This window comes from Macaca nemestrina, chromosome 6 (genome assembly GCF_043159975.1).
Source record: "Macaca nemestrina isolate mMacNem1 chromosome 6, mMacNem.hap1, whole genome shotgun sequence".
NCBI lineage: Eukaryota > Metazoa > Chordata > Mammalia > Primates > Cercopithecidae > Macaca > Macaca nemestrina.
Window position 1 is genome coordinate 114692912 of NC_092130.1, and position 14684 is coordinate 114707595.

The following is a 14684-nucleotide window of genomic DNA, read 5'->3' on the forward strand; positions in this document are numbered from 1 at the left end:
AAGGTCAGTAAATCTTTTTTCTGCTTGATCAGTTCTGCTATTAAGAGACTCTGATGCATTCTTCAGTGTGTCAATTATATTTTTCAACTCCAGTATTTCTGCCTGATTCTTTTAAATGCTTTCTATCTCTTTGTTAGATTTATCTGATAGGATTATGAATTCCTTTTGTGTGCCTTGAATTTCTTTGAGTTTCCTCAAAGAGCTATTTTGAATTACCTGTCTAAAGGTCACATGTCTCTATCTCTCCAGGATTGGTCTCCAGTGTATTATTCAGTTTATTTGGTGAGGGGGTGTTTTCCTGGATGGTTTTGATGTTTGTGGATGTTTGTCAGTGTCTGAGCATTGAAGAGTTCAGTGTTTCTTGTAGTCTTCACAGACTGGGTTTGTTTGTACTCATCCTTTTTGGGAAGGCTTTCCAAGTATTTGAAAGGACTTGGGTGTTGTGATCTAAGTTTTTGGCCACTGCATCTGTGGTTCTTGCAGACTCATAGAGGTACTACCTTGGTGACCTTGGATAAAACCTGGAAGAATTTTCTGAATTACCAAGCAGAGACTCTTGTTCTCTTCTCTTACTTTCTCCCAAACAAATGGAGTCTCTTTCTCTGTGCTGAGCTGTGTGTAGCTGGGAAAGGGGTGACACATGGACCCCTGTGGCCACCATGACTGGGACTGCACTGGGCCATACCTGAAAGCAATACAGCCCTAGTTCTTGCACAAGGCCCACTGTGACTACTACCTGGCTACTACCTATGTTTGCTCAAGCCTCTAGGGCTCTACAGTCAGAAGGGGTGAAGCCATCCAGGCTTGTGTCCTTCCCTTCAGGGCAGCCAGTTCCCCTGGGTCCCAAGCAGGTCCAGAGATGCTGTCTAAAAGCCAGGGCCTAGAGTCAGAAACCTTTGAACTCAACCTACTGCTCTATTCTACTATGGCTAAGCTGGTACCAAAACCACAAGACAAAGTCCTTCCCACTCTTCCCTCCCCTTTCCATAAGCAGAGGTATCTCTCCCTGTGCCCCTACCACCACAGATCCACAGGGAGTACTGCCAGGGTGCCAGCAATGTTCACTTAAGGCCCAAGGACTCTTCAGTTAGCTTGTGGTGAATGCTGCCAGGCCTGGGACTCATCCTTCAGGGCAATGACCTCCTCTCTGGCCCAGGGTAGGTCCAGAAATGCTGTACAAGAGCCAAGGCCTGGCGTCAGGGGCCCCACAGGCCTGCTTGGTGCTCTACCCCAGGGTGGCCAAGCTAGTATCTAACCTGCAAGACAAAGTCCCCTTTATTTTTCCATCTCCTTTTCTTAATCAGAAGGAGTTTCTCCCTATGACCATCACAGCTGGGAATATGATGGGTCACACATGACGCTAACACATGTGAGTCTCGTCCAAGACCCATGGAGTGTACTACCTGGTTACTCTGCTGATTATTCAGGGCCCAGCCTTCCATCAGCAGGTCATGAATCCTGCCAGGACTCGGTTTTTTCCTTCAAGGCAGCAGTTTCTCTTCTGGCCCAGGGTGTGTCTAGACATGTCATCTGGGAGCTAAGGCCTGGAATAGGGGCTTCTCAACTCTGCCTGGTGCCCTATTGTAATACAGCTGAGCTGGTATCCAATTTGCAAGACAAAATCATCTTTAAGAGTGGTAAGCTACAGTGCCTGGGTTTGTGAGAGGGGTGGTGCAAGCTCTTCCTTAACTGCCCTGGCTTGTGTCTTACTAGGTTGCATGCCCTCCAAGTCCATTGGTTCTGAGCTCACCTAGCACAGCACTCAGACTTGCCTGGGAGTTGCAATCCTTGTGGTCTAGACTTCAAGTTTATTTAGTTCCCTAGAGCACTTTAACCTGCAGTGGCGAGGCTTGCTGAAACTCATGTTCTGACTGTTGGCATGGGTGGTTCCCCTCTAGCTAGGGCTGGTCCAAATGCGCCTGCTGTGGACATTGGCTGAGTTCTGCCTAATGTTGACAGCACTGAGTTCCAATGCAAAGTTTCACAGTCACTGTGTTCTCCCTCCCTAAAGTGCACAGATTATCTGCACCACATGGCTGCTGCTGGGGAATGGTGGAGGGGTGGTGTTGGTGATTCAAGACTGTCTTTTCTACCCTCTTCAGCACCAGCACTGTGACCATTCATCTGAGTTTTGGTTCTTATGAAGGTGCTTTTTTGTGTAGACAGTTGTTAAATTTGGTGTTCCTGTTGGGAGGACGATGACTTCTGTTTAGCTATCTTGCTCTGACTCCCCAGGATATGTTTTTATGGCTGAAAAGAGCTAGGTAGCAAACATGGGCACTCACTTATAATTAAAGACAATATGAGCTAATATGGAAAAAGAACTTAGCTGTATAGATAAATAACTTTTACTGTGATACATGAAATAAGAAAGTGGAACAGAGTATTATCATGGTTTAAAAGTAGATAAATAGGTGGGATTCTTCACTATCATGAGAGCTACATTTCAATCTTTTCCCTGTAGTTAGTTGATGATTAAATAACATATCAATCCTTCACAGTCTGTCTTTTTATTGTTTTACAATTAACAAACTGTTTTTAAAATAAGGCAGAAACGTGTGGTTTAGGTGTTTAAAGACAGTAGAGGGTAGAGACGAGGTCTTGCTGTACTGCCAAGGCTGGTCTTGAACTCTTGACCTCACAAGATCTCCTGCCTCAGCCTCCCGGAGCATTACAGGCGTGAACTACTCTGCCTGGCCTAGAATTTCCTCTGTGTGTGTGTGTGTGTGTGTGTGTGTGTGTGTGTGTGTGTGTGTGTTTTAAGGCCAAACAGTACTGTATATAAATACTACTTTTTTTTTTTTTTTGAGATGGAGTCTCACTCTGTCACCCAGGCTGGAGTACAGTGGCATGATCTCGGCTCACTGCAACCTCCACCTCCTGGGTTCAAGCAATTCTCCTGCCTCAGCCTCCTGAGTAGCTGGGACTACAGGTGCTTGACACTGTGCCTGGCTAATTTTTTATTTTTAGTAGAGATGGGGTTTCACCATGTTGGCCAGCCTGGTCTCGAACTCCTGACCTCAGTTGATCCACCCACCTCAGCCTCCCAGAGTTCTGGGATTACACACGGGAGCCACCGCACCTGGCCGTAAATACTACATTTTAAAATCCATTCAACATTAGGGATTGTGGCAGATAGGTGGCAGGACTAGATGGTAACTTTGACTTGGATGGACAGAACAACATGTGGAGGAACCACACGATCCGAAAAATTCACATAGTGAATTCACATAGTGAATTTTTGCTCCAGAATGACTACAGGAATAAATCAGGAAACCCAAGAGGACCCACAGACCCTCTGAAGGAAGTGGATTGTTCCTGCAGGACCCAGGATACACCCCAAATACTGTTCTGGTATCCACGACTGAGGGACCCACTGACGGTTCACATCACAGGACTCTGTGCAGACAATCCAGTACCAGCCCAGAGCCTGGTAGACTTGTTGAATGACTGGATCCAGAAGAGAGATAAAAATCACTACACCTTGGCTCTCAGGAAGCACATCCATAGGAAAAGGAGGAGAGTACTACATTAAGGGAATAGTGGGGCAAAAGAATCTGAACAACAGCCTTCATCCCTAGACCTTTCCTCTGACAGAGCCTACCCAAATGAGAAGGAACCAGAAAGCCAACTCCGGTAATATGACAAAACAAGATTCTTTAGTACCCCCAAAAATCACACTAGTTCATCGGCAATGGATCCAAACCAGGAAGAAATCAAATCCCTGATTTACCTGAAAAAAAAATTCAGGAGGTTAGTCTTTAAGCTAATCAGGGAGTCACCAGACAAAGGTGAAGCCCAATGTAAGGAAATTTTTAAAATGATATGAGAAGTGAGGGAGAAATATTCAATGAAATAGATAGCACAAAGAAAACAATAAAAACTTCAGGAAACATTGGACACAGAGAAATGCAAAATGCTCTGGAGTGTCTCAGCAACAGAAGCAAACAAATAGTAGAAAGAAATTCAGAACTCGAAGACAAGGTCTTCAAATTAACTCAATCCAACAAAGACAAAGAAAAAAGAATAAGAAAATATGAACAAATCCTCCAAGAAGTCTGGGATTATGTTAAACAACTGAACCTAAGAATAAGCAACATTCCTGAGAAAGAAGAGAAATCTAAAATCTTGGAAAACATATTTGGGGGAATAATCGAGGAAAACTTACCCAGCCTTGCTAGAGACCTAGACATCCAAATACAAGAAGCACAAAGAATGCCTGGGAAATTCATCACAAAAAGATCACTGCCTAGGCACATTGTCATCAGGTTGTCTAAAGTTAAGACAAAGGAGAGAATCTTAAGAATTGTGAGACAAAAGCACCAAGTAACCCATAAAGGAAAACCTATCAGATTAACAGCAGATTTCTCAGCAGAAATCCTACCAGCTAGAAGGGATTGGGGCCCTATCATCAGCCTCCTCAAACAAAACAATTATCAGCCAAGAATTTTGTATCCAGTGAAGCTAAGCTTCATATATGAAGGAAATATACCGTCTTTTTCAGATAAACAAATGCTGAGATCATTCACAACTACCAAACCACCACTACAAGAACTACTAAAAGGAGCTCTAAATCTTGAAATGAACCCTGGAAATACATCAAAACAGAACTTCTTTAAAGCATAAATCTCATAGGACATATAAAAAAATACAATTTAAAAACGAAAAATTAAGGTATACAGACAACAAATAGCACAATGAATGGAATGGTAACTCACATCTCAATACTAACACTGAATGCAAATGGCCTAAATGCTCCATTTAAAAGATACAGAACTGCAGAAAGTATAAGAATTCACCCCCCAACCATCTGCTGCCTTCAAAAGACTTACCTAACACATAAGGACTCACATAAACTTAAGGTAAAGTGGTGGAAAAAGACATTTCATGCAAATGGACACCAAAAGTGAGCAGGAGTAGGTATTCTTATATCAGACAAAACAAACTTTAAAGCAACAGTAGTTAAAAAAGACAAAGAGGGGCATTATATAATGACAAATGACTTATCCAACACAAAAATATCACAATCCTAAACATATATGCACCTGACACTAGAGCTCTCAAATTTATAAAACAGTTACTCATAGACCTAAGAAACGAGATAGAAAGCAACGCAGTAGTAGTGCAGGACTTCAATACTCCACTGACAGCACTAGACAGTTCATCAAGACAGAAAGCCAACAAAGAAAAACGGATTTAAACTATACCCTAGAACAAATGGACTTAACAGATATATACAGAACGTTCCATCCAGCAACCACAGAACATACATTCTATTCAACAGCACATGGGACTTTCTTTTATTTGTTTATTTATTTTTGGTTTTATTATTTTTTAATTATACTTTAAGTTCTGGGTTACATGTGTGGAATATGCAGTTTTGTTACATAGGTATACAAATGCCATGGTGGCTTGCGGCACCCATCAACCCGTCACCAACATTAGATATTTCTCCTAATGTTATCCCTCTCCTATCCCCCAACCACCACAGGCCCCAGTGTGTGATGTTCCCCTCTCTGTGTCCAAGTGTTCTCATTCTTCAACTCCCACTTATGAGTGAGAATATGCAGCGTTTGGTTTTCTGTCATTGTGATAGTTTGCTGAGAGTGATGGTTTCCAGCTTTATCCATGTCCCTGCAAAGGACAAGACCTCATCTTTTTTTTATGGCTGCATAGTATTCCATAGTGTATATGTGCCACATTTTCTTAATCCAGTCTATCACTGATGGACATTTGGGTTGGTTCCAAGTCTTTGCTATTGTGAAAAGTGCCACAATAAACATACATGTACGTGTGTCTTTATCATAGAATGATTTATAATCCTTTGGGTATATGCCCAGTAATGGGATGGCTGGGTCAAATGGCATTTCTAATTCTAGATCCTTAAGGAATCACCACACTGTCTTCCACAATGGTTGAACTAATTTACACTCCCACCAACAGTGTAAAAATGTTCCTATTTTTCCACAATCTCTCCAGCATCTGTTGCTTCCTGACTTTTTTTTTTTTTTTTTTTTTGAAACAGAGTCTCACTCTGTCACCTGGCTGGAGTGCAGTGGCATGATCTCAGCTCACTGCAACCTCCACCTCCCTGGTTCAAGTGATTCTCCTGCCTCAGCTTCCCGAGTGACTGGGACTATAGGCATGCACCACCACACCCAGGTAATTTTTGTATTTTTAGTAGAGACAGGGTTTCACCATCTTGGCCAGGATGGTCTCAATCTCTTGACCTCATGATCTGCCTGCCTCGGCCTCCCAAAGTGCTAGGATTACAGGTATGAGCCACCACACTCAGTCGTTTCCTGACTTTTCAATCATCACCTTTCTAACTGGTGTGAGATGGTATCTCATTGTGGTTTTGATTTGCATTTCTCTAATGACCAGTGATGATGAGCATTTTTTCATATATCTGTTGGCTGCACAAATGTCTTCTTTTGAGAAGTGTCTGTTCATATCCTTTGCCCATGTTTTGAGGGGGTTGTTTGTTTGTTTCTTGAGAATTTGTTTAAGTTCTTTGTAGATTCTGGATATTAGCACTTTGTCAGATGGATAGATTGCAAAAATTTTCTCCCACTCTATAGGTTTTTCCCATTCAAAATAAACCATCTGATGATAGTTTATTTTGCTGTGCAAAAGCTCTTTAGTTTAATTAGATCCCATTTGTCAATTTTGGCTTTTGTTGCATTGCTTTTGGTGTTTTAGACATGAAGTCTTTGCCCATGCGTATATCCTGAATGGTATTGCCTAGGTTTTCTTCTAAAATTTTTATGGTCCTAGGTCTTACATTTAAGTCTTTGATCCATCTTGAGTTGATTTTTGTATAAGATGTAAGGAAGGGGCACAGTTTTCTGCATATGGCTAGCCAGTTTTCCCAACACCATTTATTAAATAGGGAATCTTTTCCCCATTGCTTGTGTATATCAGGGTTGTCAAAGATCAGATTGTGGTAGATGTGTAGTGTTATTTCTGAGGCTTCCATTCTGTTCTGTTGGTCTATATATCTATTTCGGTACCTGTACCATGCTCTTTTGGTTACTGTAGCCTTGTAGTGTAGTTTGAAGTCAGGTAGCGTGATGCCTCCAGCTTTGTTCTTCTTGCCCAGGATTGCATTGGCTATGCAGGCTCTATTTTGGTTCCATATGAAGGTTAAAATAGTTTTTTCCAATTCTATGAAGAAAGTCATGGTAGCTTGATGGGGATAGCATTGAATGTATAAATTACTTTGGGCAGTAAGGCCATTTTCACAATATTGATTCTTCCTCTCCATGAGCATGGAATGCTTTTCTATTTGTTTGTGTTCTCTTTTATTTTGTTGAGCAGTGGTTTGTAGTTCTCCTTGAAGAGGTCCTTCACATCCCTTGTAAGTTGGATTCCTAGGTATTTTATTCTCTTAGTAGCAATTGTGAATGGGAGTTTGCTCATGATTTGGCTCTCTGTTTGTCTGTTATTGGTGTATAGGAATGCTTGTGATTTTTGCACATTGATTTTGTATCCTGAGACTTTGCTGAAGTTGCTTATCAGCTTAAGGAGATTTTGGGCTGAGAGATGGGATTTTCAAAATATACAATCATGTCATCTGCAAATAGAGACAATTTGACTTCCTCTCTTCCAATCTGAATATGCTTTATTGCTTTCTCTTGCCTAGTGCCCTGGGCAGAACTTCCAATACTATCTTGAATAGGAGTGGTGAGAGAGGTCATCCTTATCTTGTGCTGGTTTTCAAAAAGAATGCTTCCAGTTTTTGCCCATTCAGTATGATATTGGCTGTGGGTTTGTCATAAATAGCTTTTATTATTTTGAGATACATCCCATCAACCCCTAGTTTATTGAGAGTTTTTAGCATGAAAGGCTGTTGAATTTTGTCAAAGGCCTTTTCTGCATCTATTGAGATAATCATGTGGTTTTTGCCTTTGGTTCTGTTTATGTGATGGATTACATTTATTGATTTGCATATGTTGAACCAACCTTGCATCCCAGGGATGAAGCCGATTTGATCGTGGTGGATAAGCGTTTGGATGTGCTGCTGGATTCGGTTTGCCAGTATTTTATTCAGGATTTTTGCATTGATTTTCATCAGGGATATTGGTCTAAAATTCTCGTTTTTGGTTGTGTCTCTGCCAGGCTTTGGTATCAGGATGATGCTGGCTTCAAAAAATGAGTTAGGGAGGATTCCCTCTTTTTCTATTGATTGGAATAGTTTCAGAAGGAATGGTACCAGCTCCTCCTTGTACCTCTGGTAGAATTTAGCTATGAATCTGTCTGGTCCTGGACTTTTTTTGCTTGGTAGGGTGTTAATTATTGCCTCAATTTCAGAACCTGTTGTTGGTCTATTCAGAGATTCAACTTCTTCCTGGTTGATTTTTGGGAGGGTATATATGTCCAGGAATTTATCCATTTCTTCTAGATTTTCTAGTTTATTTGCTAGAGGTGTTTATAGTATTCTCTGATGGTAGTTTGTATTTCTGCGGGATCAGTGGTGATATCCCCTTTATCACTTTTTATTGTGTCTGTTTGATTCTTCTCTCTTTCCTTCTTTATTTGCCTGGCTAGCAGTCTATCTATTCTGTTGATCTTTTCAAAAAAACAGCTCCGGGATTCATTGATTTTTTTTTTGAAGGGTTTTTTATGTCTCTGTCTCCTTCAGTTCTGCTCTGATCTTTGAACTTGTTTTCTCTCCTGCTTTCTCTTATGGGCAATTGGTGCTATAAATTTCCCTCTGCACACTGCTTTTGCTGTGTCCCAGAGATTCTGGTACATTGTGTCTTTGTTCTCATTGGTTTCAAAGAACATCTTTATTTCTGGTTTCATTTTGTTATTTAGCCAGTAGTCATTCAGGAGCAGGTTGTTCAGTTTCCATGTAGTTGTGTGGTTTTGAGTGAGATTTTTAATCCTGAGTTCTGATTTGATGGCACTGTGGTCTGAGTGACAGTTTGTTGTTATTTCTGTTCTTTTACATTTGCTGCGGAGTGTTTTACTTCCAATTATGTGGTCAGTTTTAGAATAAGTGTGATGTGGTGCTGGGAAGAATGTATATGCTCTTAATTTGGGGTGGAGAGTTCTGTATATTCTATTAGGTCGGCTTTGTCCAGAGCTAAGTTCAAGTCCTGGATATCCTTGTTAATTTTCTGTCTTGTTGATCTGTCTAATATTAACAGTGGGATGTTAAAGTTTCCCATTATTATTGTGTGGGAGTCTAAGTCTCTTTGTAGGTCTCTAAGAACTTGCTTTATGAATCTGGGTGCTGCTGTATTGCATGCATATATATTTAGGATATTTAGCTCTTCTTGTTGCATTGATTCCTTTACCATTATGTAATGACCATCTTTGTCTCTTTTGATCTTTGTTGGTTTAAAGTCTGTTTTATCAGAGACCAGGATTGTAACCCCTGTTTTGTTTTGTTTTGTTTTTTCTTTCCATTTGCTTGGTAGAACTTCCTGCATCCCTTTATTTTGAGCCTATGTGTGTCTTTGCACGTGAGGTGGGTCTCCTGAATACAGCACACCAATGGGTCTTGACTCTATCCAATTTGCCAGTCTGTGTCTTTTAATTGGGGCCGTTAACCCATTTACATTTAAGGTTAATATTGTTATATGTGAATTTGATCCCGTCATTATGATGCTAGCTGGTTATTTTACCTGTTAATTGATGCAGTTTTTTCATAGTGTTGACGGTCTTTACAATTCGGCATGTTTTTGCAGTGGATGGTACTGGTTGTTTCTTTCCGTGTTTAGTGTTTCCTTCAGAAGCTCTTGTAAGGCAGGCCTGGTGGTGACAAAATCTCTCAGCATTTGCTTGTCTGTAAAGGATTTTATTTCTCCTTCACTTATGAAGCTTAGTTTGGCTGCATATGAAGTTCTTAGTTGAAAATTCTTTTCTTTAAGAGTGTTGAATATTGACCCCCACTCTGTTCTGGCTTGTAGGGTTTCTGCTCAGAGATCTGCTGTTAGTTTGATGGGTTTTCCTTTGTGGGTAACCTGACCTTTCTTTCTGGCTGCCCTTAACATTTGTTCCTCCATTTCAGCCTTGGTGAATCTGACAATTATGTGTCTCAGGGTTGTTCTCCTTGTGGAGGGTCTTTGTGGTGTTCTCTGTATTTCCTGAATTTGAATGTTGACCTTTCTTGTTAGGTTGGGGAAGTTCTCCTGGATAATATCCTGAGAAGTGTCTTCTACCTTGATTGCATTCTCCCCATCACTTTTAGGTACACCAATCAAACATAGATTTGGTCTTTTCACATAGTCCCATATTTCTTGGAGGCTTTGCTTACTTCTTTTCACTCTTTTTTCTCTAATCTTGTTTTCTCACTTTATTTCATTAATTTGATCTTCAATCGCTGATATCTTTTTTTCCGCTTGATCAAATTGGCTATTGAAGCTTGTGTATGCTTCATGAAGTTCTCGTACTGTGGTTTTCCGCTCCATCAGCTCATTTAAGCTGTTCTCTACACTGGTTATTCTAGTTGGCAATTCATCTAACCTTTTTTCAAGGTTTTTAGCTTCCTTGCAATGGATTAGAACATGCTCCTTTAGCTCGGAGAAGTTTGTTATTACCAACGTTTTGAAGCCTACTTCTGTCAACTCATCAAACTCATTCTCCATCCAGTTTTGTTCCCTTGCTGGTGAGGAGTTGTGTTCCTTGGAGGAGAAGAGGCATTCTGGTTTTTGGAATTTTCAGCCTTTCTGCTCTGTTTTCTCCCCATCTTTGTGGTTTTATCTATCTTTGGTCTTTGATGTTGGTGACCTATGGGTGGGGTTTTGGTGTGAATGTCCTTTTTGTTGATGTTGTTCCTATTCCTTTCTGTTTGTAACCATCCAGCCCCTCAGCTGCAGGTCTGTTGGAGTGTGCTGGAGGTCCACTTCAGACCCTGTTTGCCTGGGCATCACCAACGGAGACTGCAGAACAGCAAATATTGCTGCCTGATCCTTTGTCCCAGAGGGGCACCTGCCTGTATGAGGCGTCTATTGGCCCCTACTGGGAGGTGTCTCCCAGTCAGGCTACACGGGGTTCAGGAACCCACTTGAGGAGGCAGTCCGTCCGTTATTGGAGCTTGAACGCCATGCTGGGAGAACCACTGCTCTCTTCAGAGCTATCAGGCAGGGACATTTAAGTCTAGAGAAGCTGTCTGTTGCCTTTTGTTCAGATATGCCTTGCCCCCAGAGGTGGAATCTAGAGAGGCAGTAGGCCTTGCTGAGCTGAGATAGGCTCCACCCAGTTTGAGCTTCCCTGCCGCTTTGTTTACACTGTGAGAATAGAACTGCCTACTGAAGCCTCAGTAATAGCGGACGCCCTGCTCCCTGCCAAACTTCAGCATCCCAGGTCAATCTCAGACTGCTGTGCTAGCAGCAAGCAAGGCTCCGTGGTCATGGGACCTGCTGATCCAGGCACGGGAGGGAGTTTCCTGGTCTGCCAGTTGGGAAGACCGTGGGAAAAGCACAGTATTTGAACAGGAGTGTACTGCTCCTCCAGGTACAGTCACTCACAGCTTCCCTTGGCTAGGAAAGGGAAATCCCCTGACCCCTTGTGCTTCCCAGGTGAAGTGATGCCCCATCCTGCTTTGGCTCGCCCTCCGTGGGCTGCACCCACTGTCCAATGAGTCCCAGTGAGATAAACCAGGTACCTCAGTTGGAAATGCAGAAATCTCCTGTCTTCTGTGTTGATCTCACTGGGAGCTGTAGACTGGAGCAGTTCCTATTTGGCCATCTTGGAAGTGACCCTTTTTGTTTTTTGAGACAGAGTCTTGCTCTGTCACCCAGGCTGGAGTGCAGTGGTGTGATCTCAACTCACTGCAACCTCTGCCTCCCAGGTTCAAGTGATTCTCTACCTCAACCTCCCAAGTAGCTGGGATTACAGGTGCCTGCCACCACACCTGGCTAATTTTTTTGTATTTTTAGTAGAGACGGGGTTTCACCATCTTGGTCACGCTGGTCTTGAATTCCTGACCTCGTGATTCACCCACCTTGGCCTCCCACAGTGCTGGAATTACAGGCATGAGCCACCATGCTCAGCCAGAACTTTCTTTAAGATAGACCATATGATAGCCCACAAAATGAGCCTCAATAAATTTAAGAAAATTGGAATTATATCAAGCACTCTCTCTGACCACAGTGGAATAAAACTGGAAATTAACTCCAAAAGGAACTTTCAAAACCATGAAAGTACATGGAAATTAAATAACCTGTTCCTGAGTGATCATTGGGTAAAAAAATGAACTCAAGATGGAAATTAAAAAATTCTTCAAACTGAATGACAATAGTGACACAACCTATCAAAACCACTGGGATACAACAAAGGCAGTGCCAAGAGGAAAGTTCATAGCCCTAAATGCCTATATCAAAAAGTCTGAAAGAGCACAAACAGACAATCTAAGGTCACACCTCAAGGTACTAGAGAAACAAGAACAAATAAAACCCAAACCCAGCAGAGAAAAGGAAATAACCGAGATCAGAGCCAAAGTAAATGAAATTGAAACAAACAAAAACAATACAAAAGATAAATAAAACAAAAAGCTGGTTCTTTGAAAACATAAATAACATTGATAGACCATTAGCAAGATTAATCAATAAAAGAAGAGAGAAAATCCAAATAAGCTTGATAAGAAACAGAATGGGAGATACCATTTGTTATGCTCTCAGATTCCATGGATCAGAAATGCAGACAGGGCATAGCATACATGGCTCATCTCTATTCTATGCTATGAGATGTTTGGCCTCAGTTGGGAAGACTCAAAAGGCTGGGAGTGTCTTAAAAGACTGAGGCCTGGAACTCTCTGATGGCTGCTTGATTTACATCTGGTACTTGGTCTGAGATGACTTGAAGGCTGGGCTCTGCTGAGACAGTCAGTGGTGCACCAGTAGTTGGCCTTTCCATAACTTGGCTCCTCACAGCATGGTGGCTGGGTTCCACCGGTGTGTATCCAGTGAAGGAACATCTGAACAGAGAGTGGTCCGAGAACATTAGGGGAAGCTGCATGGCTTTGTGGCACCTAACTGGAAATCACATGGTATCACTTTCGTCATACATTTTTGTCTGAGTCACAGGTTCATCCAGATTCACAGGAGGAAACGTAGAGCTCACTTCTTAATGGGAGGTATTTCAAAGTGTTCTGAGGCCATGTTTTCAAACCACTGCAGTTTTAGATTTCATGTAGCGCTACTGCACCTTCCAAACTATCCAGGTCATGTGCTGCATTATCAGCTTGATAAATGATGTGTTTGCAGGTAATTTCAGTCTAGCCTTGCAGTCTAAACAGAGTCCTTTAATATCCTTTTTTTTTTTAACCCCCAAATAGCCCAAGTATTCATTCTCTGAAACAAAATGTGTGGTTCAGCCATCTCAGATGTGTTGGTAGAGCTTTTTAAGTACTCGATTCTTTTCCTTGTCTTCCCTGGAGCATTCCCGATATATCATTTTTGACATTAGAAAAGGAAATATTTCCTCTGGCTGTCTGGCCTCTATTTTCTTGTATTAAACAGATCAACCAATTGGAGTTATAGTCCCTGCAGAGCAGAACAAAACTGCCCTTGACAACTCCCTGCAGCAATAGGGGCATGAGACCGCTTCATCCTCATGACTACCTTAGAAGCAATCAGAGAGCTAGAGAAGTCTCCAGCCCTGGCTCCCTATCACCCAAAACCAGCTCTTTCATATAGTTCTTAGCTACTTCTATTTCATCCCTGGCATTCTTCCTTTGTTTGTTGTTTGCTCAATTTTCTATTAAAGGTTTTATATTTTTAAAAATAATGGCTCTTTTTATATTTACATAGCAAAGTTTTGCTTTTTTTATTTTAAAACGTAACATTTAAAAACACTCGATTTTATTTTTTTATTTTTTATTTTATTTATTTATTTTTTGAGACAGAGTCTCATTCGGTTGCCCAGACTGGAGTACAGTGTCATGATCTTGGCCCATCGCAATCTTCACCTCCCGGGTTCAAGCAATTCTCCTGCCTCAGCCTCCCAAGTAGCTGGGATTACAGGCGCGTGCCACTACTGCTCAGCTAATTTTTATATTTTTGGTAGAGATGGGGTTTCACCATGTTTGTCAGGCTGGTCTTGAAGTCCTGACCTCAGGCGATCCGCCCACCTCGGCCTCCCAAAGTGCTAAGTGCTGGGATTATAGGCATGAACCACCATGCCTGACAGGATGGCTGCTATAAAAAAAAAAAAAAAAAAAAAAAAGAAGAAGAAAAAAAAGAAAATAACAAATATTGGAAAGGATGTGGAGAAACAAACCATTGTGCATTGTTGGTGGGATTATAAAATGGTTCAGCTCCTATGAAAAACATATGGTGGTCCCTCAAAAAATTAAAAATTGAATTACCATTTGATCTGACAGTTCCACTTTGGGTATATATCCAAAAGAACTGGCCGGGCGCGGTGGCTCAAGCCTGTAATCCCAGCACTTTGGGAGGCCGAGGCGGGCGGATAACAAGGTCAGGAGATCGAGACCACAGTGAAACCCCGTCTCTACTAAAAATACAAAAAATTAGCCGGGCGCGGTGGCGGGCGCCTGTAGTCCCAGCTACTCAGGAGGCTGAGGCAGGAGAATGGCGTGAACCCAGGAGGCGGAGCTTGCAGTGAGCCGAGATCGCGCCACTGCACTCCAGCCTGGGCAACAGCGTGAGACTCCATCTCAAAAAAAAAAAAAAAAAAAAAAGAACTGAGCAGGGTCTTGAAGAGATATT